General features: G+C 39.8%; 6 non-coding genes across 6 annotated transcripts; all 6 read left to right on the top strand.

Annotated features, from left to right (window-relative positions):
• Positions 1-1,584: 1,584 nt before the first annotated feature.
• On the top strand, positions 1,585-1,657 carry trnav-cac (transfer RNA valine (anticodon CAC)). Its single transcript has one exon. It is a non-coding gene; the product is annotated as a tRNA-Val (tRNA).
• Positions 1,658-1,923: 266 nt separating this feature from the next.
• Positions 1,924-1,996, top strand: trnav-uac (transfer RNA valine (anticodon UAC)). Its single transcript has one exon. It is a non-coding gene; the product is annotated as a tRNA-Val (tRNA).
• Positions 1,997-7,796: 5,800 nt separating this feature from the next.
• On the top strand, positions 7,797-7,869 carry trnav-cac (transfer RNA valine (anticodon CAC)). The gene has a single exon. It is a non-coding gene; the product is annotated as a tRNA-Val (tRNA).
• A 770-nt stretch (positions 7,870-8,639) lies between these two features.
• Positions 8,640-8,712, top strand: trnav-uac (transfer RNA valine (anticodon UAC)). Its single transcript has one exon. It is a non-coding gene; the product is annotated as a tRNA-Val (tRNA).
• A 472-nt stretch (positions 8,713-9,184) lies between these two features.
• On the top strand, positions 9,185-9,257 carry trnav-aac (transfer RNA valine (anticodon AAC)). Its single transcript has one exon. It is a non-coding gene; the product is annotated as a tRNA-Val (tRNA).
• A 123-nt stretch (positions 9,258-9,380) lies between these two features.
• Positions 9,381-9,453, top strand: trnav-cac (transfer RNA valine (anticodon CAC)). Its single transcript has one exon. It is a non-coding gene; the product is annotated as a tRNA-Val (tRNA).
• The last annotated feature ends 5,143 nt before the right edge of the window (positions 9,454-14,596 follow it).

Below are 14,596 nucleotides of genomic sequence, written 5' to 3'. Positions count from 1 at the left end.
GTAGATTCTGCCACAAGCCCCTCAAACAAGGCCCAGAGAGTCCACACATATATACTGGGTTCCCTGGTGTGGCAGGGAAATATGTATATTGTCCTGCCAAAGTGTTTTCCCTATATCGGACAGAGAGGATGACTCACTAGATGACTTGGGGAGAGTTCTGTCAGTCTTCCTTTTATGAGGCAGAAAAGAAGAGATGGGTAGCAGAAAAGGGAAAGTGACTGCCCTCATGTTTCCTGGTTTTGATTGTAAATATTGTATCATACAAAATATAACTCTGTATCTTGTTTGTTATGGATATCTGTTACATGTGTAAACCACTGAGGTTTGTTCTTGCCTAATTTGTCTTTCTGTTTTTTTTTTTTTTACTTTAGAAGGCCATGTTGGTACCTGAATGATTGTAAAATGTAAAAAAGTCTGCTTAACTTTTACAGTTATATATGCATAATTTATCAGTTAAAACTGAAGGGGGTGGATTGGAATCCACTGCTGCTTCAATGTATATGTAATAATTGATTATAATTAAGGTATTAATCAATATTTTTCCTTCTAAATATCAAATGAATTGAATGACTTCTCTGGAGATTTTACTTTATTTATATAAGTTACCAGTGTGATTACTGAAATGTTCTTTTCATGTATTCTTTAATGTCTGTATTTGATATCTGAATGCAGTGCTTGCTTATTTAACACAGCTTCCAGAAATGAAATAGGGACTTGTTTTGTGTTTGAGAAAGGTCTTCAATGTGTTAAAACATATAGGGGTCATTGAAGCCAATAGTTTAAGGGGCCATTTTTTTGTTAAAGCCTGTCTTTCCAGTTAGACTAAAGTTTAGCTATCCTTGAGAGAAAGAACGCATTATCTTGATTTTCTTGACCATTTGTCTTGGTTGAGAGGACTCTCCTGTTTATAGTGAGAGCCTGGCCAAATCCAACCTTGGAAAAGCTGTGTGTCGGTGTGTGTGTTAGTCTTCTTGGTAACAGGTTAAGGAACCACTGGCATTATTGGACATTGACTGAGTTGTTGTTCTGGACATGCTGGCGCCCAGCAACCCAAATCTGCGACCTGGAAGGTCATGACGTGCCTAACTTCAGCTGCATAATCGATGGAGATATGCTTCAGTCTATCTGTATATGTGTGGAAAATTACTGAGTTTATTCTTCATATCTGGTTCTGGGTCAGTACACTTGCAGGGATGCAGGCACATTTTCTGTCAAAAATAAAACAAATGACCGTTGAGGTTTCCTGTACAGTAATAAAAAATGTTTGGTCTGCCAACAAAATTAGCAGCTTTATTGCCATGTTTAAAACACTGGGCAGTCTATAGTTTCAGTCGCTTTTGAACAAGCGTACGCTAAAAGAGGTGGGACTGACGTCCAAACCAAGTTTCCGTAGTGTAGTGGTTATCACGTTTGCTTTACACGCGAAAGGTCCTCAGTTCAAAAAATTTTGAACTAGAAAAAGTGGTTGGATTCTGACAGAAAATTTAAACTCTTTGCCACACTAGGTGGGTGGAGCGCTCATTTCCTTTATATGCTTTTTAATAAGCGTGCACCTAAATATTTATGTCTGCAACCTGAAGACTTGTTTCCGTAGTGTAGTGGTTATCACGTTTGCCTCACACGCGAAAGGTCCCCAGTTCGAAACTGGGCGGAAACTGTGGGTGGATTTTGCAAAAATTTCGTAAGCGATTTTCTGTTGACCAGGTCAGTACACTTGCAGGGATGTTTGTGGTTTAATCTCTTTAAAAAAGGACAAAAATAAAACAAATGACCATTGACGTTTCCTGTACAGTAATATAAAATGTTCGGTCTGCCAACAAAATTAGCAGCTTTTTGCCATGTTAAAAACACTGGGCAGTCTATAGTTTCAGTCGCTTTTGAACAAGCGTACCCTAGAAGAGGTGGGACTGACGTCCAAAACAAGTTTCTGTAGTGTAGTGGTTATCATGTTCGCTTTACACGCGAAAGGTGCTCAGTTCAAAACTGGGCGGAAACAAGTGGAGGCATTTTAAATTTAATGCTCCAATTCGCTACAAAACCCTTGCTTTTGAGACAGGTGAAGGCCATCGTACCAAGAATCTGTAGGCAGACTGCCATGCCGAATGACCTCTGTTCTGTTGTTTGTGGAATTCACAGACTGTCACACTGCTTTCAGAGCAGATTATGGGATGGAGCCATCTTCTAAAAAGCACATGCCATGAAATCACGTTCGCTTTACACTCAAAGGTCTTCAGTTCAAAACTGTCTAGGGCACATTCCTTAACCCAGATGCCTCATTTACATGCTTTTGTTTCCACCTTTATGTAACTCCTCCCCCTATGAACTAAATGTATACTGCCTTAGTTAGACTTCACTTGACTTGGGTACGAAGCAGACTACAGCGAGTAAAGAATCCTGCTTAAATAAGTCTACTGGTTTTCGCTTCTGAGTTTTTCTACACTGAAGAACGAAGAAGTTTACAACAGATGGTGCCGTGACCCGGATGGAGAAACTGAAACTCAACAAAGAATGAACTTTTGAAACTTCAAAGCTCAAAGATCTCAACAAAGATCTGACTTTCCAGTTCCAGACTGAATCTTTTGAATCCAGAAAGATCTCAACAAAGCTGCCTGAGTTTGCGAACTGAATCTCAACAAAGATCTCAACAAAGCTGACTGTGTTCCAGAACTGAATCTCAACAAAGATCTCAACAAAGCTAACTGAGTTCCAGAACCAAGCTCAACAAAGATCTCTGAGTTTCCAGACGGAATTTTTTCCATACAACAATAATTTGGTGAGTTTCACTCCATTCAAAGAACCGTTGAAAAACCAGTAAAAATTATCCTCTGTGCCATCAGAGAAAGAGTTATCAGACAGCTGTAGTGTTTGATTACCTAAAGTTATCCTTTAAAAGTTGTCTTTTAAAGATAAAAAAAATATCCTCTGTTCAGGCAGGGACGTTTTTAACATCACATGTTAAAAAGATACCCTCTGTGTCAGGCAGGGAAGATTAGTATTATTTTGCTAATTATTTGTTTTGTTGTTTGTTACCTTGTGGTGTTACCCTCTAAAAAAAAATCTTTTAGAGAAGAGAGTTTGATCCTCTGAATAGTCAGGGAAGTTGTTGGTATCCTCTGTGCAGACAGGGAAGATTTTAGCATTCAAGTTAAAATATTGTTAGCCTCTGTGCAAGCAGAGAAGAGGTAGTCTTACAGGCTATTTATTTTGGTTACCCTTTTAAAAGTTTTTCTTTTAGAGAGGAAAGTTTGATCCTCTGTTTCAGGCAGGGAAGAGTTAGCAATACATGCTAGTAATTTTATTTTATCCTCTAAAAAGTTAGGAAGGTGAAAGATCCTTTCCGTTTCTTTCAGGGAAGATTAGCGTAACGTGCTAATATTTTGTGTTTCATCCTCTGTTTCTGGCAGGGAAGTTAAATGTGATGTGTTGGTAACAAGGAAGGTTTATCAACAGTTTGATCTTGGACATAAGTGTAGACTCTTTTGATCAGAGAAGTTTTAGTGTTTTTGATTGTGTGATAAAGAAATCCACAAAATGGTTAGAACGAATGCTAGGCTGGTTCCAACAACTGAAAAATTTGGTCTTGCTAATCCTTTGTGGTCAGATAGCGAATTTAAAACACTGTTAGGAGAACAGATGGATCTAATAGTCACTGAAAAAGTTAGACAAGAACTAACACAGAAATATGAGATTCATCCAGATAAGATTTGGTCTATTGAAGAATGCAAGAAGGTGTTAGGTGCATGTATCAGAAAGAAAAACATGAAAGGCATAATCTGTTGCCATAGGGAATTTAGCTTATCCATTGCACAAGAACAATCTAGGTGTATAGCTAAATTAAAAGAACAGAACAAACAAATGCACACTAAGGTGGGCCATAACAAGGCCTCAACCAAATGTGACTCAGAAGACCAACCGTCAGATGAAACTTATCCTGACTTACAAGCATTTTTTGAAACAGATGTAGACATCCCATCAGTAACTGATAAGCCTGTAGATTCAGTAAAGGTTTGTGTTGCAAGAAGATCTCAGGGAATTGAGGGAACTGAAAGTGTTACTCCCAACTGTTCTGTTGTCCAAAACCAAACTGTTGCCAAAGCACTCGGACCTAGAGACATAGAAAGACTATCCCAAAGCTTACCTTCAGTACGCACTGATGTTTCTGAATTTAGAAGGGCATTGATCAGTAAAATGCGTCTTTACGACATGTCGTTGGCAGAAGTCACACAGCTGATGTCACAAATTCTAACTGAATCTGAATTCAACAGTTTTGAGTCTGCTGTTACTTCTGAACTGCAACATGCCAGAAAAGATGAATTGAGAGAGGGAGTTCTGAAAGCGTTGAAGTTGGACCCAAAATTGACTGGTCGAAGATCACTAGTTGTTTACAGAAGAAGGGTGAAACTGTTAGTGAGTACACTCAAAGATTTTGCCAGTCAGCAGCTGCATACAGTGGTATAGCTGACACTTCAGAGAAGGTGCTAGAAGATAATGGTCCCCTAGTTCGCACCTGGTTTGACGGTCTGTTGTCAGAACATAGAAAAGCATTGCCTTTCTTAGACTTAACATGGTCCACTAGAACCATACAAAACAACTTAGACAGTTTGGCTGCATGGGAAAGAGACTCTGATGTCAAGGAAAGAGTAAAAATTGCAACAGCATCATTTAAGGTCAACACAGAGAATCAACAGAAACTCAAATGTCCTAAGAGAGAGGGCAGTAGTTGTTATTATTGTGGTAAACATGGACATTGGGGAAAAGAGTGTAGGAAAAACAAAAATAACTTTAAACAAGTTAACAATGTTACTCAGCTCCTACTCAGTCTGCTTGCTACTCTGAAGCAGCCCGTCCCCTCGTCATTAAACTGGGGCAGCTGGTTGACGCGTTAACCATTTGGGCTGTGAGTGCTTTATTTCCCCACTAACTTGCAACAGAGATAAAAAACTTCTGTTTTTGTTTAATAGAACAAAAGGAAAGTGACTATCTCAGTTTTTTCTTTGGGGGACACTGGTTAAAGTAGACTCACAGCCTTAAATGTTATTTTACAGCACAGGCCTTTCATCATTAATAGTGTTAGGTCAGACTGTAAACGTAAAAAAAGCCCTCATGCAGTGTCCACAATAATGCCGAATATTGTCTTACAGCGTGCACCTGTCACGAATCCGTCCTCATGTATGATGTCTGCTATGACTGAAGTTTTGTTAGAGGATGAAGGAGAAATGACACACGATTGTGTTACGCTTACATATACACCTATGAGTGAAGTAAAAGAAACTCCCACAGAGAATTCAGAATTTGAGTTGTTTGTTGACGGTTCAGCTCAAGTAATTGAAGGTAACAGACGAGCAGGTTATGCAGTAACGTCCACCACGGAAGTGTTAGCTTCAGGACGTCTTCCAGATCATTTTTCAGCTCAAGCTGCAGAACTAGTAGCCCTAACAAGAGCATCCACGCTAGCTTCAGGATCAGTTGCTAATATCTACACAGATTCCAGATATGCTTTTGGGGTAATTCATGATTTTGGTGTCATTTGGCAAACCAGACAGTTTCTAACTTCTACTGGATCCCCCATTAAGCATGCTGAATTAGTGAAAGATCTAATGTTTTCCATGAAACTTCCAAAGAAATTAGCAGTGATCATAGTGAAAGCACATCTCACAACTAATACTACGGAAGCATAAGGTAAATGCTCTTGCTGATATGGCAGCTAAACAGTCTTGTTTCTATGCAACTGTACAAGTTTGTTCAGGTAGTGCAGCACAGAAGAAAATTATGCCTCCTGAATCAATAATTGATCTGTACAAAGACGTTTCCTCCATTAGAACCAAAGTGGCATGGGCCACATTAAGGGATGTTGATTACAGCAGCTGCAGTATTGTGTCAGAAAAAGAAAAAAAAATGAAAGAAAAAAAAATGAAAGAAAAAAAAACCTGGACTTATGTTTCACACTGTAACGTTGTTCCCCCACCTACAGGGATAGGTTAGGACACGGAACCAGTGAGGAGCCCAGAGAAGAACCGAATGCAACAGGCTTCGGGGGTCAAACTCTGCGGTGAAGACTCCCTCCTAGTCCATCCTAACCTCACTGCGTTCTTTAGGTGTCAAAGGAATTAAGAAATAGGGAAAGATGGAACAATAGCAGACCCAGAAAAAGTTTACAACCCTAGTGTTTGAACAAATACTGCTCTACTGTCTAGCAGACTCAGAAAAAGTTTGCAACCCCAGTGGGTGAACAAATACTGCTCTCCTGTCTTTTGTTTTCTTTCTTACTCTGTGCAGATACCACTGATGACTTCCCGAGACCCATACGCACTGACCTCGTCATCTGCGTATGAAGCCACAAGAAAACCTCAAGAAACAACTTGACCCACTTCCGAGACAACTATCACAAAAGGATAAAGAAAAGAAAAAGAAAGAAATACACAACGCAGAGACTACGAAACCTTCAGTCATCCATCAACATGATCAAGATTGTCCTACTACTACACATCATGAAGATCGCACAAAGTCCGGACTCCAGAAACAACATATTCTTAGAGCTGATGAATATGTCACAAATGCCTTGTTTGCTGGAAAGAAAGTGTGCATGTCACATCCGAAGATGACTGCACTCCAGGACTTACTTGTGCACAAACATGTTGGTCCAACAAGACATTCTTGATCTTTCAGCAAAATTACACCAAGATGACTGAAGATAATTCTTCATGGTTCACAAACTTGATTGATCACGAGAAAATCACAGTTCCAACCAGAAAAGACTCACGGACCCTATTTGCATGTTTTGTTTCTGTGTCAACATGCAATTACAGAAAAGCAAACACAGAACATGAGTTATGTGCCTGTAACGATCACAAGTTACAAGAATGAACTTAAGTGTTTAAATTTGTATATAATGTGAGAGTTATTAAGAACTCTCAAAGGGGGAAATGTAGGATTACAAATTTTATTTAAATGTTTAATTGAGCTTCTAATACAATAGTATAGAAACTGAGAAAGTTTATTAGTGTGAATTTTGTATCTAAGGTAAATGATGTCACAAACCTGCCTGTTCCTGTCTGTCCAGCTCTCTATTGTAAGTTAAATTGGTCAGAGCACTGAGACTATCACCTTTTGTCTTTATGCACTGCCTGGCCATTAAGATAATGTGAAGGTATCGGTGAAGAGTCTGGCTGATTGGATTAGGATATTTACATTACACTGTTATGCTGATTGGATTAGGATTGGTAACACTCTCAGTCTAGGGCACATTCCTTAACCCAGATGCCTCATTTACATGCTTTTGTTTCCACCTTTATGTAACTCCTCCCCCTGAAAGGGTATATGAACTAAATGTATACTGCCTTAGACTTCACTTGACTTGGGTACGAAGCAGACTACAGCGAATAAAGAATCCTGCTTAAATAAGTCTACTGGTTTTCGCTTCTGAGTTTTTCTACACTGAAGAACGAAGAAGTTTACAACAGTACCAAGGAGCTGTAGGCAGACTGCCATGCCGAATGACCTCTGTTCTGTTGTTTGTGGAATTCACAGAGTGTCACACTGCTTGCAGAGTAGATTATGGGAAGGAGCCATCTTCTAAAAAGCACATGTGCCTCATCAATAGGTTTCTGTAGTGTAGTGTTCATCACGTTCGCCTAACACGCGAAAGGTCCTCGGTTCGAAACCGAGCAGATACAGTGGTTGGATTCTGACAGAAAGTTTAAACTGTTTGCCACGCTAGCTGGTAGCAGCGCTTATTTCCTTTATATGCTTTTTAATAAGCGTGCACCTAAAGATTTATGTCTACAACCTGAAGACGTGTTTCCGTAGTGTAGTGGTTATCACGTTCGCCTCACACGCGAAATGTCCCCAGTTCCAAACTGGGCGGAAACTGTGGGTGGTTTTTGCAAAAATTTCGTATGCGATTTTCTATTGAGCAGGTCAGTACACTTACAGGGATGCAGGCACATTTTCTGTCAAAAATAAAACAAATGACCGTTGAGGTTTCCTGTACAGTAATAAAAAATGTTTGGCCTGCCAACAAAATTAGCAGCTTTTTGCCATATTTAAAACACTGGGCAGTCTATAGTTTCAGTCGCTTTTGAACAAGCGTACCCTAGAAGAGGTGGGACTGACGACCAAATCAAGTTTCCGTAGTGTAGTGGTTATCACGTTCGCTTTACACGCAACAGGTCCTCAGTTCAAAACTGGGTGGAAACAAGTGGAGGCATGTTAAATATAAATGCTGCAATTCGCTACAAAACCCTTACTTTTGAGACAGGTGAAGGCCATTGTACCAAGGAGCTGTAGGCAGATTGCCATGCCGAATAACCTCTGTTCTATTGTTTGTGGAATTTACAAACTGTCACTCTGCTTGCAGAGCAGATTATGGGAAGGAGGGATCTTCTAAAAAGCACATGCTCCATCAATAGGTTTCTGTAGTGTAGTGGTCATCACATTCGCCTAACACGCTAAAGGTCCTTTAGAAAAGGACAAAAATAAAACAAATGACCATTGAGGTTTCCTGTACAGTAATATAAAATATTCGGTCTGCCAACAAAATTAGCAGCATTTTGCCACGTTAAAAACACTGGGCAGTCTATAGTTTCAGTCGCTTTTGAACAAGCGTACGCTAGAAGCGGTGGGACTAATGTCCAAATCAAGTTTCCGTAGTGTAGTGGTTATCACGTTTGCTTTACACGCGAAAGGTCCTCAGTTCAAAACTGGGCGGAAACAAGTGGAGGCATTTTAAATTTAATGCTCCAATTCGCTACAAAACCCTTGCTTTTGAGACAGGTGAAGGCCATCGTACCAAGGATCTATAGGCAGACTGTCATGCCGAATGACCTCTGTTCTGTTGTTTGTGGAATTCACAGACTGTCACACTGCTTGCAGAGCAGATTATGGGAAGGAGCCATCTTCTAAAAAGCACATGCCATGATATCACGTTCGCTTTACACGCAAAGGTCTTCAGTTCAAAACTGGGCGGCAACAAGTGGAGGCATGTTAAATATAAATGCTGCAATTCGATACAAAACCCTTACTTTTAAGACAGGTGAAGGCCATCGTACCCAGGAACTGTAGGCAGACTGCCATGCCGAATGACCTCTATTCTGTTGTTTGTGGAATTCACAGACTGTCACACTGCTTGCAGAGTAGATTATGGGAAGGAGGCATCTTCTAAAAAGCACATGTGCCTCATCAATAGGTTTCTGTAGTGTAGTGGTCATCACGTTCGCCTAACACGCGAAAGGTCCTCGGTTCAAAACAGAGCAGAAACAGTGGTTTGATTCTGACAGAAAATTTTAACTGTTTGCCACGCTAGGTGGGTGCAGCGATCATTTCCTTTATATGCTTTTTAATAAGCGTGCACCTAAAGATTTATGTCTGCAACCTGAAGACGTGTTTCCGTAGTGTAGTGGTTATCACGTTCGCCTCACACGCGAAAGGTCCCCAGTTCGAAACTGGGCGGAAACTGTGGGTTGTTTTTGCAAAAATTTCGAAAGCGATTTTCTGTTGAGCAGGTCAGTACACTTGCAGGGATGTTTGTGGTTTAATCTCTTTAGAAAAGGACAAAAATAAAACAAATGACCATTGAGGTTTCCTGTACAGTAATATAAAATGTTCATTCTGCCAACAAAATTAGCAGCATTTTGCCATGTTAAAAACACTGGGCAGTCTATAGTTTCAGTCGCTTTTGAACAAGCGTAACCTAAAAGCGGTGGGACTGACGTCCAAATCAAGTTTGCGTAGTGTAGTGGTTATCACGTTTTTTTTACACGCGAAAGGTCCTCAGTTCAAAACTGGGTGGAAACAAGTGGAGGCATTTTAAATTTAATGCTCCAATTCGCTACAAAACCCTTGCTTTTGAGACAGGTGAAGGCCATCGTACCAAGAATCTGTACTGTCATGTTACGCTAATATTCCCCAAAAAGAAATATGCAAAGGATCTTTCACCTTCTTAACTTTTAGAGGATAAAACAAACAAAAACACTAAATCTTCTCTGAACAAAAGAGGCTACACTCGATAACACAGTTAACCTTCCTTGCCCAGAGCAAAGGGTAACACACAAAATATTAGCAATTTATACTAAAATCTTCCCTGCCTGAAAAAAACTTTCCACTTCCCTGGCAAAGCAGAGGATAAAACAATATTAAAATGTACGTTAATCTCCCCAGCCTGAAAACAGAGGGTACAATATATTAGCACTTGATGCTAATCTTCCCTAACTTTATAGAGGATAAAACACTTCCCTGGCAGAGCAGAGGGTAAACCACCTTGCTAACACACTTTTAACAGTTGTTAAATTTTACTGATTAAACAGAGGATGAACCTTCTTAAGCAAAGTAGAGGACAAACTACTGTTAACAGTTTAAACTATTAACTGTTGTAACTGTTGTTAAACGTCCCTTGTTGAACAGAGGATTTATCTTCTATGACTACACAGAGGATGTATCACCTTCCCTGGTAAAGCAGAGGATAAGTCTTCCCTAACTTTACAGAGGATAAAAACAATTCTTCTCTGCTGAAAACAGAGGATAGCAAATATTAGCAAGTAATGCTAACCTTCTCAGTGAACAGAGGATGAACAACAAAAAAACAAATAACTAGCACATAATGCTAATTCTACTCTGTGGACAGAGGATCACCAAAAAACAAAAACAAAATAACTAGCACGTAATGCTAAACTTCCCTGCCTGAAACAGAGGATCACCAAATAATAACACGTAATGCTAAATTCTTCCCTGCCTGACAACAGAGGATCACTTTCATATCTAACAGAAACTTTAGAGGATAAGCAATATTAACATGTACGTTAATCTTCCCTGCCTGAAAAACAGAGGATACATTTCATCTCTAAAACCAACTTTAGAGGATAACTTTAGTTAACAAACCCTACAGCTGTCTGTTAACTTCTTCTCTGGCGGCGTAGAGGAGTGACAAATTTGTACTGGTCTTCAGTGGTTCTTTGAATAGAGTGAAACTCACCAAATCGTTCGCTGTACGGAAAAGTTCCGTCTGGAAACTCAGTCAGAAAGTTCTTTCTTTGTTGAGCTTGAAGTTTCAAGATTCAGTCTGGAACTGGAAAGTCAGATCTTTGTTGAGCTCAATCTGGATTCAAAAGATTCAGTCTGGAACTGGAAAGTCAGATGTTGAGATCTTTGTTGAGATCTTTGTTGAGCTTCAGTTCTGGAACTCATTTAGCTTTGTTGAGATCTTTGAGCTTTGAAGTTTCAAATCAGTCTGGAAAAGTTAATTCTTTGTTGAGTTTCAGTTTCTCCATCCGGCTCACGGCACCATCTGTTGTGAACTTTTTCTTCTCAAGTGTAGAAAAGATAGAGTTGCAGACCAGGAGATTGTTGAGGTATAAGTTCTTTATTTCGTCGCTGTAGTCATGTCAATCAAGTCTAGTCTAAGGGAACTTTACATTGCAGTTTATATACATTTCAAGGGGGTGGGATTAATTTCATAGAGGAGGGGACTCTTGAACAAAACATGTAAAGGAAAGTACATGATTCAGCTGGTTAACTGATTTCATCAGGTAACAGTGTAGCTCAGAGCCTTGAGATGCTAATCCAATCAGCCTGATTAGATCAACAAAAGGCCCAGCTGACCTTTGAGATGTGACAAGAGGTTAATGTCCAAAACCTTGATTGCCTCAAAAATGGAAAACAGTGTGTGCACTTTCTCAGTTAAAATACTGTTGAACCTAAATTAAAACATTTAAATAAATGTGTAATCCTACAGATCCCAATAGCCTCTTACACCCCACCACGAAACAGCATATCTCACGTTATGTGAAACACATGGCCAAGATGACAAACACAAGTTTGTCACCGAACACCAGTCCAGAGAAACTCCTGGAGACCAAGCAGCTGTGGCATCACCTCACAAAAGGTAGTGAAACTGTAAGTGTTCCAGTGGTAACCCTCCCACCTGCCCCAGTGAAGACCCACCCAGAAATAAGCCCCAGGAGTCCCCGCTAACTAAGGGTGAGATTGAACAGATGGTGAAAGATATTGTGGAGAAGCAGCAGCAGCAGCAACAGCAACAGCAGCCTGATACAAAGAGGACACGGAACTGTCTTGCTTGTGGCCAGCCAAAGTCACGTTACCTTGGTGATGGCTCCTCCATTAATTTATTTTATCAGTCTGGGAGCGTGAAGTACTTTTAATGCTCTACAAAGGTATACCAGATGTATGCAGCGGAAGGCCTCACCAATCCTCGAATGCCGTTTGCTGACTTTGCTGAAACACCTTTTTTTAATCGAGAGCTACAGGCCTCTGCAGAGGTAAGACAGGTAATTAAGGAGCGGGGAAAGAGAAAGGCAATGGAGCAGCATCCCCCTGGTCGCCTCTGTAGATTCTGCCACAAGCCCCTCAAACAAGGCCCAGAGAGTCCACACATATATACTGGGTTCCCTGGTGTGGCAGGGAAATATGTATATTGTCCTGCCAAAGGGTTTTCCCTATATCGGACAGAGAGGATGACTCACTAGATGACTTGGGGAGAGTTCTGTCAGTCTTCCTTTTATGAGGCAGAAAAGAAGAGATGGGTAGCAGAAAAGGGAAAGTGACTGCCCTCATGTTTCCTGGTTTTGATTGTAAATATTGTATCATACAAAATATAACTCTGTATCTTGTTTGTTATGGATATCTGTTACATGTGTAAACCACTGAGGTTTGTTCTTGCCTAATTTGTCTTTCTGGTTTTTGTTTTTTTACTTTAGAAGGCCATGTTGGTACCTGAATGATTGTAAAATGTAAAAAAGTCTGCTTAACTTTTACAGTTATATATGCATAATTTATCAGTTAAAACTGAAGGGGGTGGATTGGAATCCACTGCTGCTTCAATGTATATGTAATAATTGATTATAATTAAGGTATTAATCAATATTTTTCCTTCTAAATATCAAATGAATTGAATGACTTCTCTGGAGATTTTACTTTATTTATATAAGTTACCAGTGTGATTACTGAAATGTTCTTTTCATGTATTCTTTAATGTCTGTATTTGATATCTGAATGCAGTGCTTGCTTATTTAACACAACTTCCAGAAATGAAATAGGGACTTGTTTTGTGTTTGAGAAAGGTCTTCAATGTGTTAAAACATATAGGGGTCATTGAAGCCAATAGTTTAAGGGGCCATTTTTTTGTTAAAGCCTTTCTTTCCAGTTAGACTAAAGTTTAGCTATCCTTGAGAGAAAGAACGCATTATCTTGATTTTATGAGAGGACTCTCCTGTTTATAGTGAGAGCCTGGCCAAATCCAACCTTGGAAAAGCTGTGTGTCGGTGTGTGTGTTAGTCTTCTTGGTAACAGGTTAAGGAACCACTGGCATTATTGGACATTGACTGAGTTGTTGTTCTGGACATGCTGGCGCCCAGCAACCCAAATCTGCGACCTGGAAGGTCATGACGTTCCTAACTTCAGCTGCATAATCGATGGAGATATGCTTCAGTCTATCTGTATATGTGTGGAAAATGACTGTGTTTATCTATTTCATAGCGAATGAGAATCATTCATCCTGTCAGCAATGACGTAGCTTAGACCTTGGAAATCGTATAACTGCTGTGATCTTTGTAACTGTAAGCGGGGCGGCCTACGAACTCCTGTGCGAGTATTGAAGCTGACTTCTGCTGATGAAACTGCAAACTATCTTCAGTAAATATTTTCTCTAATTTTTTATAAAAAAAATTAACCGAGCAGAAACAGTGGTGGATTCTGACAGAAAATTTAAACTCTTTGCCACACTGACGCGTTAACCATTTGGGCTGTGAGTGCTTTATTTCCCCACTAACTTGCAACAGAGATAAAAAACTTCTGTTTTTGTTTGATAGAGCAAAAGGAAAGTGACTATCTCAGTTTTTTCTTTGGGGGACACTGGTTAAAGTAGACTCACAGCCTTAAATGTTATTTTACAGCACAGGCCTTTCATCATTAATAGTGTTAGGTCAGACTGTAAACGTAAAAAAAAGCCCTCATGCAGTGTCCACAATAATGCCGAATATTGTCTTACAGCGTGCACCTGTCACGAATCCGTCCTCATGTATGATGTCTGCTATGACTGAAGTTTTGTTAGAGGATGAAGGACAAAATGACACACGATTGTGTTACGCTTACATATACACCTATGAGTGAAGTAAAAGAAACTCCCTAAGAGAATTCAGAATTTGAGTTGTTTGTTGACGGTTCAGCTCAAGTAATTGAAGGTAACAGACGAGCAGGTTATGCAGTAACGTCCACCACGGAAGTGTTAGCTTCAGGACGTCTTCCAGATCATTTTTCAGCTCAAGCTGCAGAACTAGTAGCCCTAACAAGAGCATGCACGCTAGCTTCAGGATCAGTTGCTAATATCTACACAGATTCCAGATATGCTTTTGGGGTAATTCATGATTTTGGTGTCATTTGGCAAACCAGACAGTTTCTAACTTCTACTGGATCCCCCATTAAGCATGCTGAATTAGTGAAAGATCTAATGTTTTCCATGAAACTTCCAAAGAAATTAGCAGTGATCATAGTGAAAGCACATCTCACAACTAATACTACGGAAGCATAAGGTAAATGCTCTTGCTGATATGGCAGCTAAACAGTCTTGTTTCTATGCAACTGTTGTAGG

Source organism: Siphateles boraxobius, unplaced genomic scaffold (assembly GCF_051911475.1).
Source record: "Siphateles boraxobius isolate OS27281-9 unplaced genomic scaffold, OSU_SipBor_1 6, whole genome shotgun sequence".
Lineage (NCBI taxonomy): Eukaryota > Metazoa > Chordata > Actinopteri > Cypriniformes > Leuciscidae > Siphateles > Siphateles boraxobius.
This window is presented reverse-complemented; position numbering and strand designations above follow the sequence as displayed.